The sequence below is a fragment of the Ictidomys tridecemlineatus genome, chromosome 6 (genome assembly GCF_052094955.1).
Source record: "Ictidomys tridecemlineatus isolate mIctTri1 chromosome 6, mIctTri1.hap1, whole genome shotgun sequence".
NCBI lineage: Eukaryota > Metazoa > Chordata > Mammalia > Rodentia > Sciuridae > Ictidomys > Ictidomys tridecemlineatus.
The window spans coordinates 81,267,506-81,285,800 of NC_135482.1; the positions used below are offsets into that span (position 1 = coordinate 81,267,506).

Genomic DNA, 18,295 nt, shown 5'->3' on the forward strand with positions numbered 1-18,295 from the left:
AGGGATTTTTCAAATTATTATTATCGTGTGGGAAGACTAAAGAAAATAGGTATCTGGATACTCAGCCCCAACTCAATCAGCATACTTCTATACTCAATGACTTCATGCAAAACAAGATTCAGTCTTAGGAGCCATGAACTCAGGGATTATTCTGAGGGAGGATCATCCCAGGAAACTGGCATGACTGAAATTTATTTAACCAGCTGGTAGGTGGTTGATCAACAAACACCATGGTTACAATCAGATGTATAGAGCCACATGCTATATTATAAAAAATATTTTTCTTAACTGCTTAATTATAATTTCATTTTGCTTCTTTTTATACATGGTAACATATAATAATTTTAAAAAGAATGTAAAATTAATTCTAGGGGCTTTTTTCTTTCTGCAATTTAAAGAGAAAGTTGACTATGGCAGAGAAAGCTTTAGATGTGTATAATTTCCCCCCATGTTTTCAACCTTCCTGGCATGCTCTCTTGTAGTCCATGACACCTGTTACAAGGGTGGGACAGACTGCTGCTAGCACTCTTTCACCTTTTGTGTGTGTGTCTTGCCTTGGTAATTGCCATTCCCTAAGGTCTAACAACAAAAACAACACTGTGTGGGCAGCAGATAACCAAGTATGTTTCATACATTCTGGAACTAAAAAAGGTTAGCCATAGGTATTAGGATTTGTTGAACCAGATATTCTGTCAGCCATTGAAAGCATAAAAATGGAAAAAAATGAGTAAGCTATAGCCTCCTTCAGCTAGGCAGCCGCTATCATGGCCCCCAACGAGCTCTATCTCCTGGTCTTCCTGCCTGTGTAATTCCCTTGCCTGGAGTATGGGCTGAAACTAGTGACTCACTTTTAAGAAACAGAGGAAGTCAAAATCATGAGCTGTCACTTCCCAGATTAAATGGCCAAAATACAATGGCTACTGTATTGGGCATCTTTCCTCACCTTCTCATGGCTTATTCTGAGGAAGCTGACTGCCAGGTTGCAAGCTACCCTAGCAAGTAGCCTACCTGGCAAGGAGCCTATGGTGCTGACCAAGAGTTACATGAGTGAGTTTAGAAGTTTGTCCACCCGCAGTGAAGCCTTAAGATAACTATAGGCCCATCCAATATCTGACTTTTAATCTTATGAGAAATCCTAAACCATAGGCACCCAACCAAGCTGCACCCAGGTTTCTAATCTCTAGAACCTAAAAAAAGAGATGTTTGATATTTTAAGTCACCATATTTTGGGGTGTTTTGTAATGTAGCAAGAGATAACCAAGGGAGTAATATAAAAAAAGAGTAGCTAATATGCATATGCATTATCTTTATTTTATGTCAAAAACGGGACTAAATGTTTAACATGCATCATTTTATTTATTTTTCATAATAAATTAAATCAAATTTAAATAAATTTCAGTCACTAAAATACTATTGTTATCCTGATTTTACAGATGAGAAAAATCTAAGACAAAAAAAAAAAAAGAGACCAGGTTACTTGACTTGCTCAAGGCTACATTCTGGCAAATCAAAAGGAGAGCTGGGACTCAGGTCCCTGTCTGATATTTTTAAAGGGTCCTTGCTCCAAAATCAATGAAAACTGTAAAGGATTTCATGCCACAGAGAAAGTATGTAAAACCTCCAGAAGTAATCAAGGAACAGAGTCAGGCAGTAATGACTGCAGGCTTTAGACAAGTTTCTATATTTATGATGGGTCCCAAAGGATAAGAAGTTAATCAGATCTAAAAATTGAAAGTCAATGATGTGCAGAACACCTAACATGTGCAAAGGCACATGGACAGAAAAGGGTCTTGCAGTCTGAGAACTTCTTCTGTAAAGTTTAAAGCTATGGGAAATGAGGACAGGTAAATAGATAAGACTAGAGTAAGGTTTTCTCCTACTAAACAAAATGCTATGAATCTTTCATTGGGTTCCTCTGCCTTTATCTTTCAGCTTTTTATGAATATCAATAATAAGATGTCATTTCAAAATAAGATCAGAAATTTAGAACTTAAAATATCAAACTATGTAAGAGTCACTGTAACTCTCCAGGATTTTTGTTTTAGGTTTTAGAATCATACTATAATAGAAGCAGTTCTAAGAAATATTTACCTTTTTCTACAGTGCTCTATGACAAGTAAATGACAATGAATAGACCTTACCCAATGTTTGTCGACATGAATAATTCTGTAAATATTACCTCATCCTTTATGATTTCATTGATCTCACATCAGGTGTGTGGTTTCATCTTAAAAACCGAATTCAACAAACTGCAAGTCTATTGTGTTCTATCTGGGGAATCTGTGGCCTTGGGTACAGAAAGGAAAACATCAGCAACATTGAACTCTCATGCTTCTGTTGCAGAAAAATATGTTTAAAATTTCAACTGATATTTGTGAGGTTAGATATTAGATTTCTATATACTCAAAGAGATTCCAGATGGTTTAAAGAATAATCTTACAATAGAAAGACTATCAGAAACACTGATATTTAGCAGATGAGTAGAGGAAAAATAATTCACCCAACTTTAAAACATAAAGGATATACATGCAAAAATAGTAAGTTTTTAAAATATAAAATCCTTATACTTAAGTTGAACATAGAAAAGCAATAACATATTGAAGAATTATTTCCATCAAACAGGGTTAATATTTGGAAAGAAATCATGAAATCTATTAGGAGAACATCAACATTCTAATTAGCAATAATAGTTACTGCAAAAATATCCATTATATTCCAGATGCTTTATTTATTCTCTCATTTCATCTTTTCAATAACAATATAAGCTTTGTATAGCAAATGTTGTTATTCTAGCTTTGCTGCTGAATAAACTAGCTTAACAAGACTAAATAACTTGCCCAAGATTAATAAGCCACAGAGCTATTTTTTTCCCAAGAGCAATTCATCTGTTATATTTTCTTTAATGAAGTACAAAGATCTCTACCTTCCAGTCATGTCACCTAGAGACCATTTATTTCACCCATTGCTCTGTTTGGCCACCAGTCTCTTGTCTTTCTCTTCAGCAATAGTGAGGTGGATTCCTTTTCTTTGGAGAAGAGAAATCCATGTTTTTTTGGTCTTTGCTAATGACAAAAATGTTGGAGAGCTGGGTGGCAAAGCTGTTGCCATTGGTATCTTTCACATGAACCACATCAAAAGAGCCAGAATGTCTCTCTCGAAGTTGGTAATCATACCAATTCTTCCCAAGTTAGCACCTCTGGTCACCAAACACAGGTTACCAGTATAAAACTTGATGAAATCAGTAATGTTACCAGTCTCCAAATCAATCTGAATGGTGTCATTCACCTTGATTAGGGGATCGGGGTAGCAAATTGTTTGAGCATCTTGAGTCACCAGATGAGAGCTTCCTTTTGTGCCCACAAAGATCTTTCTCACCTTGAACAACTTGTGTTTGGCCTCCTCAGGTATAATATGATGAACACAATCCCTGGTGTCATAGATGAGATGGAAATTCTCTCCAGTCTCATCAATGCTGGTGACATCCGTAAAACCGGTGGGGTAGGTTATTTCAGTTGTGACTTTGCCATCAATCTTAATGAAGTGCTGCATGCAAATCTTTTTTAGTTCATCTCCTGTCAGGGCATACTTACGTCTGTTCCTTGGAAAAATGATGAGAGGAAGACATTCTCTTCCTTGTGGGGACCAGTGCATGGACAAGGAGCAAGCACACCAGTCAATTTATCAAGCATCCAATGCTTTGGAGCTGCTACATGCTGCTTCAGATGTTTCTTGGGACCACGAGCCATGGCTGCTCTAGGCACAGACCGAGCCCAAGCCAACTTTTAAATGAGATTTTCAAATTTATATTTCTCCTGCCACAGCCTGCTACATTAGTAAAAGCATGAAGGCCATGAACAGAAGCTATGTAGATACTGTATTATTCTCAAAAAAAAAAAACTAAGTAAGTTAAAGCAAATTTGAGATGAATTTTAAGCATCATTTAGAAAATGTAGAAAAGGAGGAAAACATTTTACTGTATCAGCATTAAGATTTGATAAAACCTATCTGGAAAAATATTTGGTAAGCACTTATTGTTTTAATTCTTCAGGGCTGTCCGAACATCACACTCACTCTGAGCCTTTCCTGGTGTCTCCTTGCCCAGACAGAGATATGGAACCTTCCTCTGTACCTTAGAAATATTTATCTCTGTGTCCTCAGTGCATTGCAAGTAACTACTGGTACATACACAGGATTTCTCAATAAATGATTATTGACTAAATGAAGTAGTAATTCTTCAGAAGAGAAAAATGGTCACAAAAATGGAAGTATTTATTTCAGCATCCTTTATAATAGTAAAATATTAAAAACAAGGTTGGCAAAACAGAAATGGTTAAGAACATTATAAAAAATGAATGACTGTTTTGCAGTCTTAAGACAATCTATGCAGTCATTGGTGAAACCTGAAGAATATTTAGTTATTATGGGGAAAAAGCTGAAGACAAAATATAGTGTGATTGTCCAGATGTTAAGATATATTTGCCTGGCACTAAGACTAGAAGTTAGTATGTCTAAAAGTAACAATTAATGGTTCTGCTAGAGAGGTAAGACGTGATTTTCTTTAATCATTTCTTACGATTTCCTCAAATACAGTTGCTAAATTGCTTATATTCATTTTAAAAATGACCTAATTGTTCTTACTGTTATTTGGAGAGCAAGAAAAAAAAATTTACGTTATCAAAGTTTCCTATCTTGACCATTACAAAGTTCAGAACTATAATAATTTCCCTTAGCCTTTTGTTTCTGATATAATTTACTTCCCCTTCTACTACCTCTACTTAATTTTTACCTTTTATTCTTTCTTTTAATGGTTTGAGGAATTAATTATGTCTATGCTTTTATAATAAGCTATTCAAATACTTTTTGGAAGTAGAAGGATTATAAATAAATAACAATAAATATTACCAAACAATGAGTAAGCCAAACTAATTCTAATACATTATTCAATGAATTAAGTAGATACCATCAGGCGTCTAGAAAAGCTATGTAAATGCTAATTAAAGCTGATTTCTTTATACTTCTAACCTTCACCCCACCCAGAAGAACGGAAACCCTCACTCTAAACCCTACAGAATTACTTTCCCATGATGTCTTCTTATTTTAAACTTGTAACAGCAGAGACAACCTCAGCACAGGATGTACTGTAAGTATTGAGCACAAGCTCATCTGCATCATGGCAGCATCTGCGGGCCACTTCCCCCATCCCCCTCCATGCCACCACCCCCTTCCACCCCCACAAGCTCTTTTTCTTTCAGGATGTGACCTGTACTTTAATCCTTCTTGCTCCATTTTAATGCTTTGTATTTTTAGCTGTTTTGTCATTTACTAAATACAGGAGTCACATAACTCAGTTGTTCACTTTATAAGCGATTCCATTCACAGAACCAACTTGCTCATTGTAACACAGCTCTTAGACTTCTCCAGTGTAAGCATAAATATGAGTTAATGTAACTGATTCTCTTTCAAGGCTTATTAGCACCTCTTCTTATATAGGTTCCTTTGAAAGAAATGATGTCTAAATAAAATCAGCCTTAAAATATACAGGAAGTGCAGGTAGGATATTTTAAAAACTGTCTGAATTGACTAAAGCAGATATGATGATCTTGAACCCCTAGGACCTTATCAACCCTGTCTATCACCCTCTGCACTCAATCTACCACCACTGATATGAATTGATATTGAATAGAAATTTGAAAAAAGGTCAATAGCATTTTATGCTATTTCATGTTAAAGAAGGAATTGGCACAGTAAAACACAAACAATGCTCACATAGTTCAACTCTGCCCCACTGTGTAATTTGAAGATCATTCAGGAGTTTGAAAGATTAAATATTATTTTCAGTGAGCAAAGGAAATAACTTACTTGATACCTGGCAATTAAACCTTTGCAAACTCACAGGTTGACATGTTTTATTTGATTTATACCAAACAGAGACAAAGTTGAAAAGGGTTGGATGAATATATTTTGCAAAGTTAAGTACAATCCTAAGAAACCTAATCTTTTCTAAGTACCCAAAATATTTCCCAAACTGTCTCCGTTAAGGGGGATGAATGGAGAGGAAGCTCACACATTCTACCTTGTATTTCAGGACAGGGATTACATTTTTAATAGTGTTAAATATAAAGTCTTGATAGTCATTTCCCTTAGCCTTTTGTTATGCAAAAAAAAGTAGAGAGAATGCCTATTATGGGCATGTTACTGCTTCTAGCTGGCTGACTAACAATGGAAATACCATTTGGGATGTTCTTATGAAATGAGCACCAACATGATTTTTCCTTAGCGATGGGCACCTATGAATGAATCAAATCATGTTGAGAAAGCCAGTAGCAAGCAATTTTTGCTATGTGTGACATAATAATATGAATAATAGCTATAGAATCATAAAATTTAGCTCAAGGAAAACCTTAGACTGTATACAATTTCCTATCTTCATTTTATACGTGAGGAAACATGGATAAAAGAGGTAAAGAGGCTTGCCAAGGTTCAAATAATTAGTGGTAATCAGCATCAAGACAAGGGTTCCTAATCCAGTGGTTTGGTAACTATGTTATCCTTCTCTCCATCCTTCCCTCTTGCCATCCATCCCATCTATTCTACAGGCATTTATGAAGTTCAGTTTCATGCCAGAAACAATGTGTGGCCCCAGTGAATCACTCCTTCCTATGTGCACACTCCTTTGCAGCATGACTTTGCTGTTCCTCCCGTTGGGAGGTAGTTTGTTTCCCCACCCATTGAATCTGGACTGACCTTGATTCTTGCTTTGACTTTTAAAATGTGGTAGAAGTGATATTACACAGCTTCTGAGTCTAGTCTCGAGAGACCTTGCAGCTTCGGCTCTCTTCCTCTTGCTGCTTAGAGACTGCCATACCAAGAGGCCTGGGCAAGCCATCTTGAAGATGAGAAGCCATGTGGCAGAGAACCAAGTTACCCCAGCCAACAGCTCCAGCCAACTACTAGACAAGTACACAAGGCCAAATAAGACCAGCCCAGTCCCCAGCCCATGTGCCAACTGACCTCAAATGCATGAGTGAGCTTAGTCAATGCCATTTACTTCAGAGACCAGCTATCAGGGATGAGCCCTGAACATTTTGTTGACCCAAGGAATCATGAGCAAACAAAGAGGTATTGTTTTGGGGGAGTTTGGGGGTGACTTATTATAAAGCAATAGGTAACTGATCTACTATGTTAAGTGCTTGGCTCTAAAGAATAAGACAGCTAAAGGAAAGAAAATGGAACTTACTTACTGGTGAGTGATAAAAACACAAAGAGTGACAAGTTTCATGCCATTTTCTCAGTGAAAAATCATAGGGAGCTAAATTAAGGTATTGCAAGTAAATTGAATAGGGTTTGTGGTAGAATGGAATGGTTGAAGGAGTCTAGTATTATGTCTAGTTTAGAACACTTGATAGATATGGATAACATTAAGTTGGAGAAAGATTGAAGAGGAGTAGGCTTAGGAAGAAGGGGAAGGAAATGAGGAGTTCAGATTTGACATGTTGACTTTGATCAAGAACCTGGAAGTTTCCAGATGAAGTTCAGGTCTATATTACATCTAGGTGGTAATGGATATATAAATCTGAAGTTCTGGAGAGAAAATAGGATTAAAGGACAACCTTGAGAATTGTCTTCACCTATGAAAAGTTTAAGCCACAGATTATAAATTGGCTGGAGAGAGTGTGTCCAGTAAACTAGAAGGAAGAAGTGGAGACAGTGATTCACTCTTATGAGAAGTTTTCTGGGGTCAAAAGGAGAAACACAGTGGATCACATTTAAAAGAGGTTAACTTTATTTTATGCTTCATGTTAGACTTAAAGTAAGACTCTGAACTTATTTACATTCTCCCCTAAAGAAAAATGACCACACAGAGAGTATGAGTATCAGCTAAGCATGTACAATTTTCTTGAGAATTTAAAAAGAAGACTAAGTGTGGGAGTTACATCACTGGGTACATAGCATTTCTTGCCAAGGATCTTCATTAGGTAAATCTTTCCAAGTCACTCATTGGGTCACCAGCTGTTGAGTCTCATTCTCCCTTTCCAGACATTTCCCTTGCATGGCCCTTACATCTTTTCTGCCCCCTTTCCTAAGCAGGGAAACTTAGCTTCATCCCAGTTCTCTCTGGGCACCTGGGCACCAGCTTACCCACAGCCCCAGAGGCCCAACCTCTAAGTGGGATTATCAAAGTAGGGTGGAGGTGGAGGGTGCTAGAGTTGTAGCTCAGTGGTAGAGCACTTGCCTGGCATGTGTGAGGCACCAGGTTCAATCCTCAGCACCACATATAAATAAGCAAAATAAAGGTCCACTGACAACTAAAAAAGAAATGTTAAAAACAAAACAAAACAAAAACACTGCATGGGATATTGCTAAGAGAAAAACAAGGTATCTTCATCTTTGTACGTACTGAAATGGGTTTGCAGAAGTCAGAGTGAAAAAACAAATAAATAGGAGGTAGAAGTGCAGTGCCATATCAGGCTGGATATTTAGGAAACAGATGATCAAAACTTCTGCAGGTGGGTCCTGGCCACGGATGATCGGGGTGAGAAGCTCAGTGAGATAATTGGCCTCAAGGCTTTGAATTGGGCATTGCTGACTCTTACTTAACTAACTTGACCTACTTTTTCTTTCTAATTGAAATACGTTCCTGTTCCAAGAAGAGCTATAAATCAAACTGAGGAACTTCTTGCCCTTTGAAATTTAACTTGGAAACCATGAAAAATAACTAAAAATTAAGAAGTACCTTTCCATTTTTAATTAACATGGCACACCTACAAGGAAACCATATACTCAACCATTTCGGCTTTTTAATTAGCATTTCCTCTTGCAGTGAGAAATAAGGCTGCCCAAATGGTTGAGAAAATAAGTATAACTGTTTTCTTTATCTACCATACTGCACTGGGACCTCCAAAGATTTCTGGCTCTATTTTGGATGCATTTTGTAAAGCAGAAATAACTCTGAAAAGACACCATACTAGAAATTTCCCCTTATAGAATGGGAAAAAATAATTTCTGTATGGCAATTATTCTTGTCCAAAAAAATCTGCTGAGGTAAGATTTAATAGAATAGCCAAAATCTCCATCTTTTACTCAGAGGAATAAAAATTACTCCAATATGTATCCAGTGTATCTCAAGGGAAGGTTTGTGATGTTTTCATATTTTACCAAACCACTTAAGAGGTTTGTGATGCAAATGAAAACAGTAACTTTAGCTGGCAATAAAAATAATACTTCAACAATGGAAAATTTGGCTAATAATTCTACTAATTAGGATGAAGATACAATGACACTTCAACAAATATTTTAGAGTCTGGTATAAAAATTATTATGAAAGGTCACATTTTTTTCCAAAAAGTATAATACAAGTAATTAGACAATGGGGTGTGCACTGCTGCAAAATAGAAATCATGATTCTGCTTCTTTTCAGGGGCCTATATGGATAAGAACACAAATATTCATAAACCTTTTAATCCTAAAGTGTTCATTTTTGAATAGTGGGAAGAGATTATTTTTAAATACTTAAGAAGAAAATTAAATACCTTTAGGAGAGCTTCAGCCCTTTCATATTTTCCACCCAATATTTAGGCTCCTATTTGCTACTAGTTTTGCAGTCAGGTGGCATGGACCATCATAGCCTCACAAGCATTCTTACAGCTCTTAGATGCTTCTGGGTCTTTGTACCCTATAAAAATACCACAGATGTGAATAGAAGTATAAAAAAGGCTCTCTTTCTCCCAAATTTCTTGCATCTTCATATCAAAGTGACTACTGAAAGTTCACCATGAGAGATTGTGTTCTTTGATCTTAAAAAAAAAAAAGAAAGAAAGAAACATTGCTCTCCATAACAAATATTTACTGAGGACTGTTTTGTGCTTAGGTCTGTGGAATGTGTTCTAAGTTGTATAGCAGACTAGATAGGGTTGCTGCCATCAAGGAGAAAGGCAAACTGGGAGAAAAATGGAGACTGTAGAATCCAGGACAAATGTTCTTGTGTTGATCCGTACGACCTCTCGGTTATGTCTGTCACAAGGGAAAGACACCACGCACGGAACACAAAGCACTCTGGAGAGAGAGGCGGTGTGCAGCAACATAGGGAACACACAAACAAACTCGTCTTACACTAAAACTCTGCCTAAAGCTGGAGCTGCCCCTGACCACAGCAGCTCAACCGTCAGAATGATTCACCTGGGAGGGCCGCTTCTCTTTATTGAAACATCTGCTGCCCTGTCTCACTGACTCCTGACCTTTTCTCCTACCTCACACCACCCTCTTACCCACCCACCTCCCCAAACAGACACATTTCCAGAAGTGGAGGAGGGAAAGAATTCAGGTAAGACAGGCCTCAGGAGAAAGCACTGAAGTTAAGGTGCCTCAGAGGGCCCCTGGGTCAGAGCCAATTGGCAGGAAAGTCTTGTGTGGATGGAGATATTAGATTACTTTTAGGGCTTACTGAGTCACCTCAGGATCAAAGGAGAGGCCCTCAACCTCCTATGCTACTCTCTCCTTATATCCCTGGGAGTGTAGACTAAATGGATTTCATATTGAAAAAGAAGGGTCAAGTGGGGATGTGGAATAAGTGAGATGCTCACAGGCATTTACACATGTTTTCTCCAAACCCCAACTCAAACGCCAAGGGCCACCTCCGTGCCCCTGTGTCTAAGCAAGGAGGGGCAGTTCTGCTAAGATTTTTTTCATAAATCTAGTGACTGGAACTTGGTCCTGGGCTCATAATCTGGTGTGAAAATAAATAAAACAGTGCCTTAGTCTGTACAAATTTAATAATGTGTTATATTTCAAGATAGTCTTAAAAGAAAAACATGGTACCCATTGTGGGTTCGCCCCTTCTCTTTTTAATGATGCTATAAACTGAAATAGAAAAAGTGCTCAGGCAAAATATGAAATGGGAGGAGTCAGGGAATCCTGTAAATACATTTTAACATATGTTTCTAAAACAGGTTCATGGGTTTATGAGTTTACTTTACCAACCTTCAGCCTGCTGGTTTACAGACGAGCTTTGAGTCCAATCCCATAACAGGCCTCCAACTTGGCTCTGCTCCCCAAGAAAAGGCAGTGCCAACTGCAGGTGCACACAAGGTGGGGGGTAGGAGGGTTGCGGGGAAAGATGCACTGGGGAGGGTGCAGATATGGGAGCAGATTGAGGGTGAAATTAAACCCAAAATTAGGAAACATGCAAAGCCCAAATTATGACTTCAGAGAAAGATTGGCAATGTATCATCCTCTTTGATCTTGCAGACAGAAGATACTTTATGGTGGATGGGTCATAGAAATTATGAAACCTGGCCACTCTCTTCCATAAAATCATTCAGCATGTACATGATAATACCTTTCTAGATGGCAGCTACTCCACAATTTCCTTCCAGGAAATGTAGGACCAAGAGAGTGACTGTGATGTAGGCCCATAAGAGAGTAACATTTTTTCAGTTCTAAGTTAGGAACGAGAAAATTACAGAAAAGATCTGTGATTCATATGCACCCGTCCCCACCTTCCATCTACCCACAAATGAAATACAGACCTGCCTCCTGCAGAGGACTCATGAGCAACTTTCCCCCTCACCTTTGCTCTTTCCCCATCCTTCCTTCCCTCTGTGCAAGTCTATTTTCCTTTCTTTCACCCAGCCTCCTTCCAATCCTTCCATGATCACCTCTACTCCCCATTCCACACCACCACAAAGTACTGGATACTGTCAGAGATTGATTGTTTTAAACGGATTTCTGAGCCTCTGAAATTTCAGTTGCAAAAGATTCATCAAAGGAATAATACGTGTGTGGATATATACATAGACATATCCTTTAATATGTCTGTACATACATGAACATACACTTTAATATACCTTTACATGCATATACTTTAAATGTGTGTGTGTGTGTGTGTGTGTGTACAGTAGGGTGGAATCTAAGACACCATTCAAGACAAAGACATTGTCTGAGACAAACATAGGCCAGGCAAACTTTTAGTCTCTGGAATTTTCTTTTACCATTAATAAACAAACAGAAATGAAACATTAATAACATCTATTTTTAAGAGGGAGGAAGTAAAGCTGACTATGGAGTCTAATCTTTTAAAACACTTGTTTCTTCATCTCTAATTACTGACATACTATACATCCCTAATTTAAAAGGCTTTAGTGTCTTCATCTACTTATCCCCTCCAAGTCCATCTCTTTCCACCAAATCTTGTTATTCTCTAATCTAACTCAGAACATTAAAGTGGAACCTTTTGTCTTTCAAGGATAAATGAGATGCTTCCCACTACCTAGAAAGCTTTTCTCTACTCTCTGGAGAGTGAAAAAAAATTGCAAATCATATTATGATTTTAGATTTTCATCTCTCCAAAATGATTATAGAATTGGGCTGGGGTTGTGGCTCAGTGCTCGCCTGGCATGCCTAAGGCACTGGGTTCAATCATCAGCACCACATAAAAATAAAATAAAGACATTGTGTCCACCTAAAACTTAAAAATAAATATTTTTAAAAATGATTATAGCATTATTGGAAAGATAATGGCATTTCATAAAAGGCCAAAGGCATCCTGCAAAAAGACCAAAAGGAAGGTTTGGTACTTAGAATAAAATGTCAGCCAGTCTACCTAAAACAAAAAGCAGAGGCTCTGCTTGGGAGAAGTTCTTTATGGCCACATGATTCCATTCAGAGGAACCTTGCCAGACACCACTCCTGACAGCTCTTCCCTGCTCACTCGCAGTCCTCTTCCTTTGGAGAAGACCTGGCCCATTTCTTCTGCCCCTCGAGTTCCACTCTCCATGGGGCAACTGTACAATGGACTGCGTGGACACAGGCAGCTTTCAGAGCTTGGAACTGTCCCACAGCATCTGGGGCCAAGGGCTAGCTGTCTCCTTCAGGGGCCACAGAGCAAGCCCATCCAAACACATTGGAGGCACATTCTCCCCTCAGTACTTTGTAGGAAAGCTGGCACTTAATCTCCACCCCTCCTTTGTCATGTTTCTCAACCAGAGAAGGAAAGAAAGGAGTGGGAAAGAAAACAGAAACCGAGAGAGGACGTTTCATTACTGTGCTCCTGACAATGACTAAGCATTTCCAGGAGCCCAAGCATGAATGGTGGTTGCTCTATCTCTCGCTCTGAAACTTCTGTGATCTTATCTTATAGTTTACATAGAAATTTTCTAGTCCTATGTCTGTTTTTCCTGACTGGACTATAGGTCCTTAAGGGCATGAATTACATATTATTTACAACTGTATCCCCAGAAGGGAAATATAGAGTCAGAGATTTGTAGGTCAGCTTCATTAAGTCACATGAGGTCACAAAGGGTCCCACATTTACTTTAATACTCTGCTGTAACCATCTTAACTTTGTTAAAATCTTTTTTAAAAAATTTTCTTTTCTTTTTTTTGTAGTTATATATGGACAGCATGCCTTTATTTTATTTGTATGCGGTACTGAGAATCAAACCCAGGGCCTCATACATGTTAGGCAAGCGCTCTGCCACTGAGCTACAGCTGTAGCCATAATTTTTTTTTAATCTGTTCTAATTAGTTATGCATGACAGTGGAATGGGCTTGGATACATTATACATAAATGGAGTATAATTTCTCATTCTTCTGGTTGTAGAATCCCACTGGTTGTATAGTCATATATAGGATAACAATGTCTGATTCATTCTACTGTCCTTTCTATCCCATACACCTTCCCCTCCCTTCACTCCCCTTTACCTAAAGTAACTCTATTCTTCCCTAGTCCTGCCACCCTGCTATCATGAACAGCATTCATATATCAGAGAAAACATTCAGCCTTTGGTTTGGGGAGATTGGCTTATTTCACATAACATGATATTTTCTGGCTCCATCCATTTACTTGCAAATGCCATAATTTCATTCTTATTTAAGGCTGGGTAATATTGTATTGTATATACACGTACCACATTTTCTTTATCCATTCATCTGTTGAAGGGCACCTAGGTTGGTTCCATAGTGAATGAAGTTGGTTCCATATTGTGAATTGAGCTGCTATAAACATTGATGTTGCTGTCTCACAGTAGTATTCTTATTTTAAGTCCTTTAGGTATAAACCAAGCAGTGAGTTCCAGTCCAAGTTTTCTGAGGAATCTCTATACTGCTTTCCAGAGTGGTTGTACCAATTTGCAGGCCCACCAGCAATGTTTGAGGGTAACCTTTTCCCCACATCCTTATCAATATTTATTGTTGCTTGTATTCTCTATATTGCCATTCTGACTGGGGTAAGATGAAATCTTAGTTTTGATTTGCAATTCTCTAATTGCTACAGATATTGAACATTTTTTCATATTTTCATCAGTTGTATTTTTTATTCTGTGAATTGTCTGTTTAGTTCCTTAGCCCATTCATTGATTGGGTTATTTGGGTTTGTTTTGGTGTTAAGTTTTTTGAGTTCTTTATATATCCTGGAGACTAATACTCTGAGTTGCACGTGATAAAGGATTTTCTCCTATTATATAGGCTCTTTCTTTACATTATTGATTGTTTTGTTTGCTAAGAAGAAGCTTTTTAGTTTGATTCCATCCCATTTATTGATTCTTTTTTTTTTTTTTTAACTTCTCGTGCTTTAGAAGTCTTGTTAAGAAAGTCAGATCTTAGGCCAACATGGTGATAATTTTGACCTACTTTTTCTTCTGTTAGGTGCAGGGTCTCTGTCCTAGTGCTTAAGTCTTTGATCTACTTTGAGTTCTGTGCCAGGTTAGAGATAGGGGTTTAATTTCATTTTGTTACATGTAGATTTCCAATTTTCCCAGCACCATTTGTTGAATAGGCTATCTTTTCTCCAGTGAATGTTTTTGGTGCCTTTGTCTAGTATGGGATAACTGTATTTATATGAGTCTCTGTCTTCTACTTTGTACCACTGGCTCTGCATGTCTATTTTGGTGCCAATACTACTATGCTGTTTTTGTTACTATGGCTCTGTAGTATAGTTTAAGTGTCTGGAATTGCAATGCCTCCTGCTTCATACTTCTTGCTAAGGATTGTCTTGAATTATTAGCCTTATGTTTTCATTTTGCAATAGGTGCTTCAAATTACATATCCAATTCTGATTATAGTAGGCATTCATTAAAATAAAATTGCATGCTAAAATAACATGCAGGAAGGGAGATATAGCTAAGTGGTAGAGTTCTTGCTGAGCATGTATGTGAGCCTTGAGTTCAATCCCCAGGCCTTAGCAAATAAATAGATAGATAGATAGATAGATAGATAGATAGATAGATAAATAAACAAATAAATGAAATAACTGTAAATTGGAATACTATGAATAGTATAATTATGGTGAAAATTAAATTAGATACAACAAGTTAAGAGCTTGCTACCATGCCTGATATGTAATATTAATAAATATTCACTATTTCACTTACTAATAAGCCTGAGGGACAAAAAAGACAGTGTAGGTAATAAATAATTGGGTCAGAAATATGGGGGCTGATTCAGGAGGAAATGAAATGCTAATACCTCCAGAGCCCTTCCCACTTCTGCAACCTGTTGCCAAGGATAACTGCCTCCAGAGAATTGTTTTCTTGCTGCAGGGAGTTGTAGAGGCTGTTAATGAATGCCTCCTGGGCTACTCCCTTCCTTCCCCAGGATCCTCCACCTTTGGCCCACCTTTTGGTCACTAGTCAAGTAGGCAGGATGTGGGGAGGAGAGAGCAGAAGAACAAAAGAAATCTAAAGTGAGCAAAAGGGGCAGGTCACCCCCACTTCCTCAGACATCCAGCTCTGGGACCCCTTTAAATAAAACTCACTTTCTAGGCTTGCCTCAACATTTCTCAGGTGTTCAGTCTTCAACATCTGGGGAGATGGGACTGGCATCACTAGTAGCACTGTTAATGCGACTGCTGCTACAAGTGACATAAAAGTCAACAGATCCTAAGGAGAATATATCAAACAGTCACAGAATCAACATCCTCAGGAATGCTCTGGGTTTACATAGGTTCTAGCTCCCAAATTTCCTCTGCTAGCTCTTAAGAAACCTCTGGGAGAACTGAAGTTATTATTTTACCTCTTGTGAAAGAAGAGACAACTAAGAGCATTTGCAATTCCCCCCATGAGCAGTAGTCGTTTAGATCTGACCGTAAGAAGGCCTGCCTACTATTCTGCATTCCCCTGTCTCTTCCCACAATTGAATATTCATATTTGCTCCACTTTATTCATCTAAGGAAAAAAGGAAAAAGATGCTTCAACAAGTCCCTGGGAGTGCTGGTGGGAATTGGGTTCCCCAAGAAGATGGGAGAGAGGCAATATGCACCCCCTCATTTTTAAGGACAACTCTTTTCTTGGTAGCCTCTTTTTTCTGCTCTCTTAAAAACTTTCAGCATTTACTCCCAGAAGAGCTGTGTCATTAGAAGTAGGTTTTCTGAGAATGTTCTAAATTTGTCACCAGCCTGCTAATTCTCCTGTCCTTTTCTTAGCTTATTAGAAAACATTGAATCTATTTCCTCTTTACTAATGGGGTCAAGAGGACTAATAGAATGGTTGGCACCCAGTTTTTCTAGAGGCAGTGGTTAAAGATCTTGATTGTATAACCAAGGAAGTTTTCATTATTTTTATCTCTTAGTTTTAGAAAATAAGAGGATGTACTTATTTTGCATTTATCTCTCATTTCATCAAATCTTGATCCTTAAATATATTTTATCATTAATCTAGACTTAGTTTATCTGCATTCCTTTCCAATCCACTAAGTTCCAATCATCCATGATGATTAGGCAGCTCCTAGATTTGGGGGGGTTGGTAGGCAAAGGTACCCTCTTAATTGCTCTAAATTTAGATTGTATGATCTTCAGTTTCTTTCCTTATCAGAAATATACTGCAGAGTCCCCATTTTTTATCAGTTATATTTTCCTCTCTTTTCTCTTTAATAATTCCTAGAGCAAGGTACTGAGATTTATAAGGTACACTAGTGCTTTGTAGAAAAATGGTACCTGTTCATAACTGTCACTTCTCTAGAACACCAGAGAAAGGAAATTATTAAACTCACTGATACTACATTTCTCAACAATCAATGCCATCTATTTTTCAGTTCCATCATTTCCTTGACTACATGTTGAAGTGTTTTTCTTCCAATTTTTGGATTCTCTGAATCTAGCAGACACCTCATTGATTATGGTTAGTTATAATGTATAATTGAAAATATTTCCATTTTATTTTTGTGACTCGAAGACCTTCTTAAATAAAAGAATTAAGGATAATAGAAAAATTATTTTCTAAATACTATTAAAAATGTACATCTCAACGACAAGTCCAGTGATGCCCACCTGTAATCCCTGCAGTTTGGGAAGCTGAAGCAGGAAGTTCGAAAGTTGGAAGCCAGCCTCAGAAACTTAGGAAGGCCCTAAGCAACTTAGCAAGACCCTATCTCAAAATAAAAAAAAATAAAGAGGGCTGGGATGTGACTCAGCGATTAAGTACCTCTGAGTTCAATCACTGGTACAAAACACACACACACACACACACACACACACACACACACACACACACACACACACTGAGTCACTGTAATCCCCAGATATCCTTTGAGTGGCAGTCATGAATCTCAAGCCACAAAATCAGTTATAGAGATGTAACTTCCTTTGTCTTTCTCTAACCAACCTTAATTTTAATCATAGGCCTTCGTGCTTTAGATAAGAAAATGTAAGCCCATTCAATTTATCCCTGCCATTCTCTCCCTAAGGCTGAGTCTAATATCCAAGAAGGATTAGGTGGTACCAAAGCCTGAGAGAACTGTCATCTTATCAGTCATCATCCATCTATAGTGACATGTGTCCAGCTGTCCTGTTTGTATCTGGTCTTTAACCCCATTTCCATATAGGTTCACTGTTCATTTGTTCCCCCTTCCTAACCACAGGGCTTAGCCAAATCTGCCATGTATATTTAGTCTGTCTGTTTATCTGTCTGTTTATTTCATTCATCTGATAATATCTGTGCTTTGTTCTCTTTCTGGGACATGGGATCCTTCTGCTTCTCTAACAAAAGGACAGGCTATCGGAAACCCAATAATACTATTGATAGATCATAATCATGTCTGTGCTACTCTTGGATGCATGGGAGCAATTGCAAAGTTCTAGAACACTGGAAATTCTGTAAGACTGTCTCAAGTCTATCAGTCTCCAACTTTAGTTGTTATTTAGAAAGGAACTCCCTAAGCTCTTCCTGGGAAAGGGAACTCAGGCCTCTGTTACTCTAAGATCTCCCAAACTAGCTGGGTTTCAGTTGTCCTCTTCTCTGGACCTGAGAGAGTGGCATGAGCCTTTCTTTCTCCAAGACCCACACTGTCCATTCGTTTTTCGCTTCCC

General features: G+C 38.0%; 1 pseudogene; it reads right to left on the bottom strand.

The window, feature by feature from the left end:
* Positions 1–2,955: 2,955 nt before the first annotated feature.
* On the bottom strand, positions 2,956–3,753 carry LOC101974717 (small ribosomal subunit protein eS4, X isoform-like; annotated as a pseudogene).
* Between the last annotated feature and the right edge of the window lie 14,542 nt (positions 3,754–18,295).